The sequence below is a fragment of the Lonchura striata genome, chromosome 1 (assembly GCF_050655825.1).
Source record: "Lonchura striata isolate lonStrDom1 chromosome 1, ASM5065582v1, whole genome shotgun sequence".
NCBI lineage: Eukaryota > Metazoa > Chordata > Aves > Passeriformes > Estrildidae > Lonchura > Lonchura striata.
This window is the reverse complement of record NC_140703.1, coordinates 18,447,500-18,463,899: the sequence shown is the minus strand read 5'-3', so window position 1 is coordinate 18,463,899 and position 16,400 is coordinate 18,447,500.

Here is a 16,400-nt window from a genome sequence, read left to right as displayed (position 1 = left end):
CAGCTGAAAGAGGTCCTGTTTTTAAAGCTGCTGTAGTGTCATAATGAGATGAAAGAAGGTCAGTTGTTCATGGCCAACAAAGACTCAAAAAATGTTTACAGTGACAATTCAAAGTAAAAATTAAACAAGTTTTTTACACAAGAAAGGAAAACGTTTTGGTAAAAGTGAATAGGGCATTTTTAAACACACGATGTGCCCTTACAGAGATTACATGAGGTGTTTAATGAAGAATAGTTTTGAATACTCCAAATTTTCCAAGACCTGGGTGGAACTGGAAAACTGTTCAGTTCACACTTTTACAGGCAGAGGGGAGAGAAGAACACTTTTTACCAATTAATAGCTTTTTTCCAATTGCAGTTGGTAATTATAGTGAGTTTGTAGAGTTCAAGAAAATCAAAGGCCTCTGCAATCAGTCCAGACAAATAGCTTTCTTGGTGTGCTCTATCACTTGGACAATCTATTTGTAGTTCACCTGTTACTTTCATGTACTGCATAGTTTATATATAAGATTATTTTCCAAATTCCATCTGTATATTTTGACAGTAAACTCCTTCCTACATAAACACCATCAATATCTTGCCAACCACATTTTCACAAGCTGTTTCTTAAACAAAAATAAAAATTAAAACAAAAATAAAACAAAGAAAAATGCCTATTTCATTGAATCACAGAAGGATTTGTGTTGGAAGGGACCTTAAAACCACCCAGTTCCAATCCCCTGCCATGGGCAGGGACACCTTCTACTATCCCAGGTTGCTCCAAATCCCATCCAATCTGGCCTGGGACACTTCCAGTCCAGTAGCTGTTTAGAAATCTGTGTGCCATTAATTAATGGCCACATGCAAGGCCCTGGACAGGTATTGCTCACCAATGGTCCCCAAAGGACAAAGTGATGGCACGTGGCCGAGGAGACATGGGGAATTGTTCAACTGCAGGACCTGCTCTGTGGATAAACAGAGGAGTTTTCCCTCGCAGCCTTGAAGTTTGGAATTTCTCACATCTAGGGATTTGTTCAGAGGTGGTAGCCTGTGTCAATATTTGAATTTTTATCATGTCTACCCAGCCATTCATCTCTCGCCAATATCTCACATAGGATTAGGATGAATTTAAAAGCACACCCATGACCCCCTCACATTACAGTCTCCAGTGTTGAGTGTAGCCCTAACTTGGCTTCTGATTTAGATTAAAATAACCAACCAGTCACACAGCTTAACCTATTCCCATCCTAAGGATACAAGGAACTTGACTCCCTAGGGAATTCAACTGTGCAGATGTCAACCAAGAAACAACTGTGAGATCTGAGGGTGAAGCCACCACCAGAACACCTGCATTGAAACTGGCCTGATGACAAACTTTTATCTTCTTTCTCTGCTCTCCTCCCAGGATCTGGTTCTTGGATCTTCACCTGGGCTCCAGTCCCATGCTCCAGGGTCACAGAGGAGCAAGTGGAAGAGCAAGGGACATAATCCTGACTCTTCTAAACCCCAGGCTGTTGTCCCTCCTACTCAGAGCTGTCAGAGGCAGTTGAGAAACCGACTGATCTGCTGCTAATCTCCGAAGAGCCTCTTCCAAACCACACGATCCTGGCTCTGACTTCACAAAAACCTCCCAGTCCAACAAAAGTGAGGCTTCTCCAAGCACCAGTCACAGTCACAAATTGTGGTTTCTCGTAGGTGGAGGCACCGTCAAAGGCTTGGCTGGGCCTTCCTGCCCTTCCCAACACCCACGGGAAGCACTTTGGGAAAGGGAGAGCACCAGAGATGTCACTGCCCTGGCTGAGGGGGACACACACAGAGCACAAAACCTTTCACAGGGTGTGGGGGGTTCTTCCCTGCAGCTTTTTATACTTTTGGGTCAAATGTGGCAGCCAGGAGGCCTCTCCCTGCTTGCAGCAGCACAACATCAGATGTCACACACACAGATCCTTGGGCAGAAAGGGAATTTATCTCTCATTGCCAGTCCCATTAGAAACAAAAATCAGTATATCAAATAATCATTATTCCAAATAATCAGTATTCCAAATAAATAATCGGTATCTCAGTCTGCAGGGACTGTCTCCAAGAGCCTTGCTTTCTGTTACACCTCATTGCCCTGCTCAAAGGTCACAGGAGGAACTCTGTGAAAGAATTGGAATTCAAATCCAGGTCTCTTAAACACCAATTTTACTATGACTCTATAATTAATTTGTCCTATGCAAGAAAAATGCTATGCATCTTATTTTATTATCTGGAAACAGGGCCTTCTGGTTTTTATATTCCATCATGGGCATCAGTTCCATAAATACCTTCTGCATGTGACTGATCCTACACAGGGTCTAAGTCAGGCTGCTGAAACACATGGCTGCAAGATCAAGGCCTAGATTTGTTTTCAGTCATTCTTATGAGAAGTGATTTATCTTCTGAGCCCCCAAGCCACATCTCAGAAAGTTTTTAGGAGGAAACCTAGAGGTGTGCCAAAGCCTGGACAGATAGCTGCCCTGTCTTCTTTTCAGTCTCCCAACAAGCTCTTTTACAGCAACAGCTTGTTACCCCCCAGAAAATGGTCAGAAATAGGAATGTATGGATCAGTGGTACCCCTAATGAAAAATGTGTAAATTCTTTTTACATCCTTTACTAAAGTATATTGTTCTTTTCAGCTGCTATCATTTGTTACACTTGCTTGGAAGGAAAACTGTCCCATGAGGGAAAATCACCTGCAATCCCCTCAAGAGTGAGCAACACCAGCAGCAAGGCTGGATTACAGTAGGGTTTCATCATAGTAACAAAGAGTGAGTAAGTTTAGCTACAAAACTGGACCAGACCCAACCCCTGAGAGCTGCCATCTCTCATCCACAGTCCTGCACTGCCATCTGCAGCTGCCTGACAATATTTGGATCTCTTCATGAGCAGGCTCACATCACATTGGCAGCAGCATCCTCCCTGTAAACATTAGGAGTGTTCAGTGGCAGGCAGATTTTTTTTTCCACGAATATTATCATGCTAAAATAATCAAAATATTCCTCCTTTCCAAGATTGTGTTTGTTCTCTCTCCAGCTTTTTTTTTTCTTTAACTTTCTGCTTCATCTGACTACTCCGCTGTCTTTGCCAATTGAAATTGAATGTCATATACTAAATGAAACATATCTATTAACCCAGAAGATTTGTAATACACTGAGAAATAAGACCCTTTTAGAAGCTGTGCAGGATGTCTAAACTACACATGGAAATTGTTTTAAATTCCTTTAACTACAGTTACAGCATTAAAACTGGGGTTTAATTGAATATACCCCCTAACATCTATCACCAGAGAAATATAAATAGGTTTGGTAGGATTTCGTCTGAAATAAAGAATGAGCCTGAAAAGATCCACAATCCCAAGGAATTTATTCAGGGTGATTGTCATGTTCTGAAAGATTTCTGTCTCATTAGCAGCACATGGGCCAGGTCCTGCCTTCAGCCACCCTGGTACAGCCCCATGATGCAGAGAGAAAATGGCTTTACCTTAAGGGACAAAGGCTTCTCCCAGTGCATGGTCAAGTTGCAGTGCTTAGGAACAGACCCAGGAGTCTCTTAGGAGTCAGGGGTTGGGCCAGAGGCAAATCTTACATGGGCACATGGCCAGGAAAAATGTCACATGGAGGAAATCAGTAAGGAGGATTTCAAAATTGAGATCTAGCCTCATAGCTGATGAAGTTGGGCACCCTGAAATGAGCACTTGCAGTTCCCCAGATACCAATGACCACCCCCCCCCCAAAAAAAAAAAAAAAAAAAAAAAAAAAAGAAGAAAAGGGGGAAAAAAAAAAGTTTGTGTTGGATGGGACCTTAGACATCATTTAGTTGCAACCCTCTGTCATCCATGGGACACCTCCCACTACCCAGGTTTCTCCAAGCCCCATCCAGCCTGTATTTGGACACTTCCAGGGATCCAGGGGCAGCCACAGCTTCTGTGGGGAACCTTTGCCAGGACCTCAATATCCTCACAGGGAAAAATGTCTTCCTAATATTCAACTTAAACCTACTCTTTTTAGGTTTAGAGCTATTCCCTGTGTTCTGTCCCTCCATCCCTTGTCCCAAGTCCCTCTCCAGCTCTCCTGGAGTCCCTTTAGGCCCTGGAAGGAGCACTGAGCTCTTCCTGGAGCCTTCTCCTCTCCAGGACCAACAACCCCAACTCTGTCCCAGATGATTTTCATTGGAGAGATGCTCCAGTCCTCAGATCATCTTTATGGCCTCCACTGGACTTGCTCCATTTAATTTCCAGAGCAAAGGTCTGAGGGAATGCATATGGAAATTTAAACTGTAACACAGGGATCAGACAAACAGGGAAACATGGAGAAAAAGTGACCTATGACTTGTTTAATACATAAAGTGCTTTCTGCACCAAGTGCTTCAAGGAAATGGTTTGTAAGAGTACAACTAATCCCACCTGCCAGTGTGTGTCCTTGCAAGTGTTAGCACAGCAAAACCAGAGCCAGAACATAAAGATCAATGACACTTCAGTATTAAAAACTATTTTTAACAAGAGGTAAATTACATTCCCTGACATCATTTTTTATCTTAAATATTTTGCCCTATGTGAAAGAGTCACCACAAAGAAGAAGAAGATTTATGGCTATGTGGCAGGACAAATTGTAGTGGTATATGAAGAGATTGTGTTACCAGAGATATTAGAATTTAAATACTGCATGAGCCTGGGTAGGACTGTGCTTGAATTTTCATGTAGCTAGACTGACATCTTGTGGTTTGTGTAGGACATCTGAGCATGCATCTGAGGGGAATTAACTTTGTTAGGGCATTTTAACACACGTTTCTTTCAGCAGGACTGTGTGTGACACCTCACTGCATCTGTTGGTTGCAGCCAGGAAATTTGGAATTGTAGAATCACAGAATGTCCTGATTTGGAAGGGACCATCAAGGATCACTGAGTCAAACTACCCCAAGAGTCACACCCTGTGCCTGAGGGCACTGAATGTCTCCTGCACCTGCAGTGTGAATTCTTACAGAAATGGAGAAAAACTGGGGCTCCTCTTATTATTAGGTCACAGTTGCTAATGCCATAAATGCTGTGCATGCTTCCAATTCAAAGCAAGAGTACACCCAAAGCTGAGAAATACCCTAAGTCATCACCTCTCCCTTTCTCCGTGGAGGATGAAGAAGGAATGAGGCCTGTCTCCTAGCCCAGGATGCTTGGGCTGACCCAAATTAAGGGGCAAATATCCCACCAATCCTTGAAAGGCCCTGCACTCCTGATGCCTGTGCAAATGTTTGTGCTCAGGCTTCCCACAGCCAGGCGCTGGGAGCTCAGGGTGGGTGTAGTCCCCGAGGACAAGTGGCACAAGCAGAGCACTCTGCCAATGAAAACGGCATTTCTTTCCTCCTTATTTTTAACACAAAAGAATAGAAGAGGAGGAATTTAGGTCACCATGCTAAGAGAGGTGTTTCTGAGGGCAGACTGCAGCCACATGCCCAAGCACATCAAATGGCTCCGGCTGAAGTTACAGGAATCAGCAGCTTGAGCTGGCCTGGAGCAATAAACTCAGCCAAGATCTCCCACACAGATCCACTCCTGCACCTCCAACACAGCCTGGATGAAATGTCCTTGCTGTCCCGGCTGGAATCTGCTCTTCATCAACACCTGACATTCACACCAAATTGTACTTTAATGTCTATCCCATAATAGATAAAGCTTGCTGATAAAAGTGGGCTGGGAGCTATTTGGTTACAGTTACTGAAGCAGCCATAGGCAGGGCTCAGTGTTCACATCTCCAGGCTGTTCCCATCCTTCCCAACTCTGCTCCCAAGCCATTTCTCAGCTTCTTTGTATTTTGAGCAAACCCTGCCTTATAAAACATCCAGTCCTCGCGCAGGAAGGGCAAAGTGGGGGAAACATGTCCCTCAGCATGATTCCCTTTTTCCCCACAAGATAATTCAAAATTCTGGCCCCAAAAGGGGGCAAATATTTAAAAGCAGAGTATTTAAAGCAGAACTGGATGGCTGTGTGGGCTGAGCATGAGCTCTCCTAGCTCTGCCCTCTGTTCCCAAAGCACTTATTTTCTCACAGCCATGAATAAAAGAAAACAGTAGCTCGTTCCATTTCTTATTTCCCATTTGTCTTTACAACAAGCCCTTAAAACACAAGCATTTTCTAAAGACTGAGAGATTCACCTATCACTGTTGTGAGGTAGTGAGCAGTGTTTGGAGACCTCTGAACTTTCTCAAAACCCAGAGCAGCCATCCCAGCCACAGCTGGCTGCACTGGCACTGCTAAAGCCAAGACAAGGTCATGCTCACAGCACTTCATACCAGGGATTGAAGCTGCATAGGCCAGTTTTAAACAGGATAAACACTCCTGTATTACTGAAGCTGCTGAGAACTACAGATGCAAGCACAGCAAGGCTTTCAGGGTGAGACAATACCTTACATTAGACCCACTGACAAAATTGGAATAAACAGGCACAAAGCTGAAAGCCTTCTTACCCAAAGGGGCTTGTGTGTCCTAAATCTTGTCTGATTTCTCCCATGTGTATGACCTAGCCCAACACAGGATCATACTTCTCCCTAGAAACCTTCCCTTGGTCAGGAGAGACCATCACAACTGAAGGATAACTGCTGCTGGCACCCACCCAGCTCATGCCTGCCCCAGGTCTGAAGAACCAGCAGCCATGTATCTGCAGCTCTTTTTCAGAAAGATGACTACAAAGAAGGCCTCTGTTCCTCTTCCTCTTGCAATGTTTTCACTTACTGTGTCAGGGAACAGAACCTCTCACCACAGGCACCATCTTGCCTCATTAAGGGAGTCTGTGGTAAAGCTTTGTCTTCCTTGGCTCCCTTGTTAATTGTTACAGCACCATGTGGTAGAGATCATCATTCTTCACTGTCCAAACCCATTCTATAATTATCTGCAGGAAGACAATGCCATTGAGAACTGGCCTCATCAGCAAAGTCAGGGTCTGCACCTTCTCCAGGAGGGAAAACAGCCCAAGGAGGAGGACAAAGGCTGGTAGGTGTGGGCTCTGCTGGCTCTCAGGGCTTTAGGAAGGGCTCTGAGATGTAAGCTCAGAGTTGCTGTGTCCCATACTAGTGTGCAGCACTGCCCAAGTAAATTTTATGTTTCTTTTGAGCTGCCATGAGCTGTATCACACAGTCAGGTGACAGCACACTGGATTTTTCACCAATGGCTCATCCAAACAGATGAGGTTCTCCACTTTCTTGTCCTATAAATGTGCACGGATTTTTCCTCAGGTGGGCTCGCAGAACTTATTATCATATTGAGCCCGGACAAGTGAAGAGGCAACATGAGGATCTTCAGCTTCCCCCAGCACCAAAAGACTTCGTGTTCTTAGAGATATTCATGAGCAGTCAGCAGCTCTGCACAGCTAAGGGAAATCCTTTCAGGGCTGAATTCTTTAAAAGCAAAGCCTCAGGGGTCAGACCTAGTCTCTCCTACACTTTCCAGGTAAGTGCTGCTGGCATATATTTTAGTTGATTTCCAGCAGCATTCCTCTGGAGTTAATTATGCAGCTGTTAATTACAGTCAGACCAAATCCTCCACATGCAGCACACCCAAAACGTTACCCCATGAAACTGCAGCTTTGCAGTTATTGCACTTCATTTTATGCAGTTTCCCTTATGCTGCCCTGAATGCATTTTAATTCTCTGGCCAGGAGCATTCCAATCCCTCAGTAGCAAACAATAAATGAATCTTAGGAGGCTCTAGTGTACTTAGGAGGCTCTGGTGAACCTATGAAGAGGCAATTTATTTCTGAACTTGGCACTAGGCACAGTGTGCCTTGTAAATGTCAATTTGTGTATGTGTGAGCATATGACACTGCTCAGCAGCACATGGCTGGGGCCAAGAATTTGACTGTCTCTGGCTGATTTGAAAGCCTAAAAATATTCTTTTTTATCAATATCCACCTTTTTGTGCTGATCTGTAGCAAAACCCTAAGCAGGCGGTGGTTTCATGGGAGTGTGGGATGGCCTGCCATAAACAGTCTGATGACACATTTTGCATCACTGCATACTTTGATTTGTCACTGTTTGCTCTAAATCTGCTGGAATCAGAGATATTAACAATCTCTTTTATTGTTTTGTCTTCATTTACATGCAGTGCCCAAAGGGCCACTGGCAAGAAGAGATACAGCTAAATAAGCCAAATGCATTGTTTTTACTACTGTAGTTCCTACTGTGGACCCAGTTCTCCTCCCATTGACGTCAACAGTAAATCTTCCAATGGATTCAGTGAGAGCCAAAAATCTCTGGTCACACCCTATTATGTTTTATACCAGCAGTACTGTGGGCTCCAGCTTCAAATTCTAGCTCTTATTCCAATATGGGAAATGCAAGGGACTTTAAAAGAGGGTTTGATGATAAATGTGTGCATTTACATGGCAAAATGTTTAATTTATCATTGGAGAGTGACAAAGGTTGAGTGCCAAAAGAAAATCTTCAGAAGTACTAAGCAAAAAATTCAAAGTTTCTAACTTTTCTTAGAACAATATGATAATAGTGCACTATGATAAACCAGTAGAATGCTTAAATGACACCCTAAGTGTGCATCTTGGATATACCAATTTTTCTGTCTCTTCAGCCCTTTCCAGCTTGGTGACTCTCAGTGCTACCTTATCACTTTCAGCTTCTGAAATTTCAGCTTCCCACTGAAACAGAATTAATTAACTCTTAATTTCTCTGTTTAGTGTTCATGTTGATCCCTTTTCCTAGTTCTGTCACCCTTTTTCCTTCATTCTTGGCACTCTTCTGCTCACTGCTTTCCTTCTGTGTTTGTGGCCTCTCAAAGACCTCTTTGTTATGAACTCAGCCATTTAGAGTCACCCAGCTCTTCACACCTGCAAAGCTTTTTCTCTCAATTGTCAACTTCCATATTTTCAAGGCCAAAATCACATACTTTCAGGACTGCCCCTTCTCCCTCCCCTTCCTTGATTCAGCTTTGTTTCCCCTTCTTTGATATGCCCCCCATAAATTAATTGGCTTTCACTGACACCTTTTCCAACAGGAAAGTTCAGTCTGACAGACTCTGCACTGGCCAGACTCTTCCCTGTCCCCACTATTAAGTCAGGCTGCAAACCAGGGAAAAAGGAGATTGCATTAATTTTGCACAGTGATATCTCAGTACACATCACACTTCAAACTTCTCACCTTCAAGGGATGACTCCAACAAGTAAACCAAGCCTACAAAAACATTTTTCATATCAAGAGATTTCAGATGCTGAGCAATGAGGAATAAGATGATGTCACATTTTTTGTGAGGCTGCAAACTGTAGGGGACAGTCAGCAAGGTGATACTCAGCACATCCCACACCCCATTTTCCTGACAGACTACTCTGTGACACTGAGGAAAAATTATGTCACTCAATGAAAAGCTACAGAATCCACCTTCACCATGTGTTAAATATTCCTGCAAATGCTGGTGCAAGGTTTAAGGGTATCATTAGTGGAAGTCAGCAGTCATGGAAAGTGTACTCCTTCAGCAGGGAGGCTGGACTAGATGCCTTTCAAAAGTCTTTTCCTGCCTGACCCATTCTGTGATCCTGGGACTTGCAAAATCCTGAGGATGCAGGAAACAAACACTTAAAATGCTCTGCAATGTCCCTTGCCTTCAACGAGTCAGCAAGTGAAACCTCCTGTACACAAACCAGAATAATCTCTGGCTATTGAGGATCAACATCCTGCAGATCAAGAAAAATCCCAATATCACACAGACCAACCTGCTGCCTGGAAGGAAACACTTCCAGGAAAACCACCTTTGAAACATGAATTTTGCAATTTCTGCATGATCATCATCATTCTTTTAACAGGTCCTCTGGGAAACTCAACAGAATAAAGGTTATTTGGCATTATAGAAGTGTATAATGAGGTGAGCAAACTTAGTTATTGTGATCCCGTTTTTTGAACCATCCCACCTTAGCCTCTAAATTGCATGTGATTGCAACTCTAACATGTAACCAGAGCCCATTTGTGCTCTGGCAAGCAGATCTGTAAAAACCATATATTCCTACTGATATTAAGATTCATAATACTTTTCTCGTCCTGAAATGGATGTTTATTCTTATTTCTGCCCCTTCTGAGTATTGCAAAGCCACATCCATTAAGGAACAATGAGTTCTGCTCTGCATCATGTTTCCATATGTTCTGCTGTTCTGCGTTGTGAGTTAATGGATTTCTGTTCCGCATCACGTATCAATATGTTCCAAATCCAAGGCCATAATCCTGTCTCTCCAGACAGCCTCTGCAAGACAAGGAATGAGAAAGATTAACCAGAAACAGAATCTGTGCTTGCATAAATGCAATACAAGACATGGTTTGGCTGGTGGGAAGTTATCGTGACAAGGAGAAGTCGAGGGGAATGCAGCTTGAATTTCAAGAAGATCAGAAGCTTTGCAGAGCTGGAAGATGGACATATGTGTCTTGTGGACTCAACAAAATGCCATAAAAGTTGCTGTTACATAGCCATGAAACTATATCATGCCATATTTTCTGTGCTATTGTTCAGAGTATGAGTCAGTAATGTAGAAGGCCTTTCAGCACATCTTCCCTTCTGGTAAAAAAAAAAAACTCCAGAGAATAGAATCAATAAAAATTCTGATTGTGCATCAAAATTTTTAAATTGCTCTTTCAATGTCTGGAATCAATTCACCCTTTCACAGTTGCAGGTTTTGGGGCAGAGATGTTTCTTCTGCATGGCTGAGCTTTTAGGACAGCAGCACATCTGAAAAAGCACTGCAGATGGATACCAGCAGTGAGTAGAGCTGGAAAACTGCATTTGAATGGGTGATGTATAGCCTTACTACTGGCACAACATCAGTCCCATGAGAAAGGCAGAAAAATAAACCAGAGTGTTAATAAAAGATGCCAAAATAAGAGAAGCGAGGTCAAGCATTATCCCAAAGCTGTATTGACCTTGAATCCAGCTCCTCCATTAGGGACACTGCGTTTTATTTCAGTGAGGACAGGGGATGGGTGGAAGAAATAAATATTTATTTGTATTATTTACATCCCTTCCTTTCTTTATGAAAACAGTAGGAAACCAGAACAGGCATCCTTCATCTTATGGCAACTGCAAGCAGACTATAAATGGCAATAAACTTTGAGTTAGGGGCTTAGTCAGGAGATTTTAAGGCAGATGCTCAGAGTAAGAGACACTTCAAATCCTTCACAGTCCTGGAGATGTGGAGTTGCCAGCTCCCACCCTGAGAGTAAAGATTTGCTGTTTTTTACAAGCTCATCAAACCATGGTAATATTTTATAAAGATAGCACAGCAATAGGGTAAATTATGTGGAGGTTTTCTTCTGCAAGTAACCACAAATTGCTACACACTACGAATAACCACAAATTTTAAGTGCCATTTGCAAGTACTTACAGTACCAAGAGTTCCTTAGACTAAAATCATCTTTTGCAAAAAAAGAAAAGTAGTTTTTGGACTCAGCCTACAGACACTTAATGTTTTATTATACTTTAATCAAAGCCCAATTAGTCATAAGATAAATTTAAGCAGACTTCAGCAATAAAATGTCTGTCTCAGGCTTGTCTTACGCAACTTGAGAGCAAAAGAATAAGGGTTTTTTAATGGAAAACAGTTTTGTTTGAGTTAAAGAACATTTATAAAATCAGCTGCCAAATCACAGTCCTTGCAAAGGAAAAATATTTTAATTGGCTTTCAAATTTTTCCTGATGAGGCATATTTGTTATCTTTTCCATCTGTGCACCTGAAAGCATCCTCTGGCAAGAAGGACTTCTTCAGGTACTATGTTAGTGCTGTCATTATTATTCTTAGCATAATATCTGGACTATTGTGGTAGGTCTGTAAAATGTTTTCCTGATGGCACACAAATCTTGTCAGCAAATGCACTCCAGTCTGCTCTCAGCTGGTGCGTAGTAAAGATAAATAACTAAAGAATTCTCCATGTGACTTCACGCAATATCCTTGGTAAACTATTTATTATGTCTGGGGCTATACAATGCCCTGTCTCCCACTCTCCACTTTGCACAATTTAGTGATTAATGGTTAAAAAAGGCAAAAGCCCTGCCAGTTTGAACAAAAAGTCCTGAGGACTTGATACAGATGGGCATGGTTCCAAATTGGAGGAGGCGCCAGCAAACCAGTGCAGAACATTACTGATCTGCTCCAGCCATGAGAGATCAGGATTTCATCTTGGACAAACTCCACAGAGTCAAACACGGTCAGCAGCCAGCTCAGGAGTCCTCAGGATGTCCCTGGATGTTGATGATCCAGGTCTGGTCCAGCATCACAGCTTGCTCTGAGGAAGCCCTGTGATGGTAGGGGGGGATATTGTACTCACATAGGACCTCACCCTGGGTGTCCCTTCTGTCCCTGGGTGTCCCTTCTGTCCCTGGCTGTCCCTGTGTGCAGGGAGGGCTCAGAACAGGGCAGATTCTGCTCCAGGGCCCAGCAGTGGCACCAGAGGAACAGGCAGGGACTGATCCCAGCAATTCCCCTGCACAGGAGGCAGAACTTCTGCCCTGGGCAGTGCCCAGCCCTGAGCAGAGACCAGAGAGGCTCTGGGGTCTCCTCCCTGGGGATGTTCCAGAACACCTGGACACGCTCCTGTGCCCTGTGCTCTGGGATGCCCCTTCCAGCCTGAGCCATACTGGGATTCTGTAGGCAACATTTGCCAGGGCCCCAATTCAGTAAAAAGTCTTTAAAATGTTGTTACTATGAGTTTGCTGAAGGTTCCTCTGTGCAAACCAAGGCAAAGCTGCTCAGCTGGGATGGGGAATAAACTCTCTCTTCAGCAGGAGACATTTAATAAACTGCAGGCAAGGTCTAGGACCCTACACCTGCAGGATTTTTTTCAACCATTGTGAGATGAAAACTTAATTTGCAAAAACAAATGCTTTTCTTTCACACATATAAGAGAAATATGGAATTTCTCTGCAGTGTTTCACATGTAAATGAGATGTGGGCCAGAATTCTTGCAGAACAGACTCATAATTCAGAGATATTGAGATTGGCCAGGAAATCTTATGACTGGCACTTCCTAAACAAGGTGCTTAATTTTGCAACTTGATGCCTTAGGATTTTGATAAATATTAGGAATTGCTTTAGGGAGCTTGTTTTGTTGATTTGGACTTTTTGCCATTTTAATAAGAAACGTAAAATACAAACTGCTTTCTTGCATCCCTGCAGAAATTCCTGCCTGAATTCCAGACCCACTTAAAACCATCCTGATTTCAAATTTGTTTCTCTCACCAATCCTGAAACCAAGCCTGTCTAAGAAAATCCAATGCAGATTTGTCTTTTGTTATGAAGTGTCCTGCTCCAGCTCATCACAGTGCAGAAATATCACAGCACTCTGAGAAAGCAGTGCAATGCACAGGGAGAAACAGGGGGAAAAGCAGTGTTGGAATGATGATAAGAGCAGGCAGCTCTCCAAAGACATGAAAAGAAATAACTGAAAAAACACAAATGCAAGTACAGTCTTTCCCACAAGACAGAGCTCAAAACGAGAACAAGTAAAAGCACTTTATGTTGGAAAGTCCTATTCTGCAAATTCTGTTGTGATCTGCTGTTCATGGGTTGCCCATGTCTTGTCTTGGTAGCATGACAAAAACAAAGGGATGAAGTAGGAGGAAAAGAGTGGGGGTAAAAAAATAGAAGAAAGGTGACTCCAAGGAACTGGGTGTGCAGGTGGGACTGCAGAAATCAGCCAGCAAAGAAGCACAGGAGGCACAAACCACAGCCACTGATGCTGGGGCCCTCATCAGTGCCTGGATGAAAGGGAGGTGGCACCAGCACTACCAACAAGTCCATCTTCATAAGTTCTACAAGCTGACTCCTTTGTTTCCTTGGTTCCTATTAGAGGTGGTCCAGGTAGGAGCACTGTGCCAAATTCTGCTGAAATTTCCAGAGAACATCTGGGGCTTGTTCAGGTTGGAGAAAAAAATCACAGAACTTCATGTTCAATGCAACTCAAGCCATGTTGGCTTCTGAGTTTTCACTTTTTTACTGAATTGGACACTCCAGTACAATTCTTTTAACCATGGAATGAACCTGTTAAAAAAACAAAACAGCTCTCCTCTTTGTACAGCCTCTCAGGAGGCAAGTTCACACTGCACCTGAAACAAGCAGCCTCAGTGCTCCCTCCTTGCTTCAGGAGACTGAAATCTGCCTCCTGTACGTCCATCTGCACACAAACATGTGTGGTTTGGCCCTGATCAAGGTCTGGAGAGAACCTTTTCCCTCAGCAAAAACCCAGGTCAGCTCTACTTAGAAATATGTGGATGAAACACTCTAAAAGCTGAATAAACAAAAACATTCTTGCAGATTTGAGGCAGGACAACTTGGCTACAGGTTTTGGAGGAATTTAAATCTTCAGCTACTCTTGGAATTCCTACAGCACTACCAATTAAATCTACAATTCAATAAATAGCACACTGTGTCTATTAATTAAAGACTACACATCTCTCTGTTGGTATCCTCACTCTAAAGGGTTGCACAAAACCTTTTTGTTATGGATTTTTTTTTTAAGTTCGTTTTCCAAGATAAGCGATCAACAGTTAACAAACCGCATTTTAAAATAAAATAGAAGAAAAGCAAAGATATTCTTTTGTTAAAAAGTAAAAGAATGCTGCATACTTTAAATAAATGCAGTAATTAAAATGCAATCATGGAATGGGGTTCTTGGCTCCCAGAGCACACAGCCAGGGTATATCCAGCCTCCCATCCACCTGCAGATATTTTTAATTTACCCATTTTAAAACAGACTGAACCCTCCATTTATTTTAAATTAACATTGTTACTTTAGCTTCGCTTAAATTCTTGGGGGTTTTCTCCTGAGTTTAATGAGCCTAGCAGTGCTTTTACAGAGTAAGTGTCTAACATGTGCTGACCATACAACTAGCAGGATAATTTCCACTGGAGAAAATTATTTCAAGCTCCATAAATCAGAAGTGAATTTACAATGTTCTCCTCTAATTGCTGGGAATAGTTTTGAATGCAAGAAGAGAACAAAAATTTATTAAAATAAAAAGCATATTTTAACATATTGCAAACAAAAGAATCTACTGTGTCATTGTAGTGACATCAATTCACTCTCTCCTGAGTACCAGGGGAGCCCTAAATTCAGATGTCATATGTGGTAATTACTGCAAGCTCACTGAGTCAATTGGGTAGAAAGGAATAGGAAAATAAAGGAGAGCCTCTTACAGCACACTTGCACAACCCAAATGTCCAGATCAGAAATAAATTATCAGACTTCTTACAGCCTGTCAGGAATTCTTTCCTATAAGAATGCATGTAAATGCCCTATAAAGGTGAAGGCTGCTGGGATTTCAAGAGATTCATGAAGAATGCTTCCTGCAAGGCCAAGATAAACTACAAAATAAAAGTATGCCTGAGAATTAAAAATCTGCTGAAGCAGCACAGCATCACTGGAATAGGTAGAACCACTCATCTTAAAACAGTAATTGCATCTGGAAACTGAACCAGAAGTTAAACCTTAAACCCCAAATAAGCCTGATTGTAATATGAACAAAATAAATATTTAGGCCAGGAGTGTGGTGGAGAAATAAATCTCAATTTCTTACAGGTGTTAAAAATCAAAATAACATTCAGCATCCAAGGCTTTTGTTTGGAAATCCATCATGGGCCAAAGCTCCACATTTTTATGGATTCATTTATAACCCATTTTGCAATTACTTGCTGCACGCCACATGCAGTGTTCTGTGAAATCAGCTAACTAATTACAACGTGCTGAACTGGACATGCCCAGACCCAGCACAAAATAAAATTCCTACTTCTTTGCTCATTTGAAAGTCAAATTTGGAAAACAGAAAGGAGAAGCAGCAAACCTGCATTTCTGGGAGACATCAGGGGACTTTCAAGCACAAACCTAGAGCTTCCAGATGTGAAGATGCAAAGCCTGCCTGTTGTTTGGGATATCTTAATGATGTCATCAATGCCTCAGAGGTCCCACTGCAAAAACATTGCCTGGTAGAGCATGGCTGGCAGGCTGTGTTTATAAGGAAGGGGAATATAAGGTCGAAGAGGGTGCTGAACATCAGGATCCATGAGTTAAATGTGCATAGGGGTTGCACAGTGCTTGCTTTCTCCTGGCTCCTCTCTGTCTCTGAGTGGTGCAGTTACATCCACTCGTAGAAAACATCATGTGTGGCTCAAAAAGGCCAGTGAATCTGCCTGAAACTCCTCTGCCTACTTCTAGGAAAGGAAGCACTAGAACCACACTGGTTTCCCAGGCACTTGGGTGATGAAAAGAAATTTTTCAGGAATAGGAGGAGGATGCTGGAAGCATAAGACCCAAGGTCAGCTAGCAAAGGTGACAGTGAGCACTGTGCCTCTAGGGAATGCAGCATCACAAAGTAGCTGCATGCAAATCTCTGTATCAGACAGAGCTGAGAGGAGCAAGAACATCAGGAAAATGCCTTGT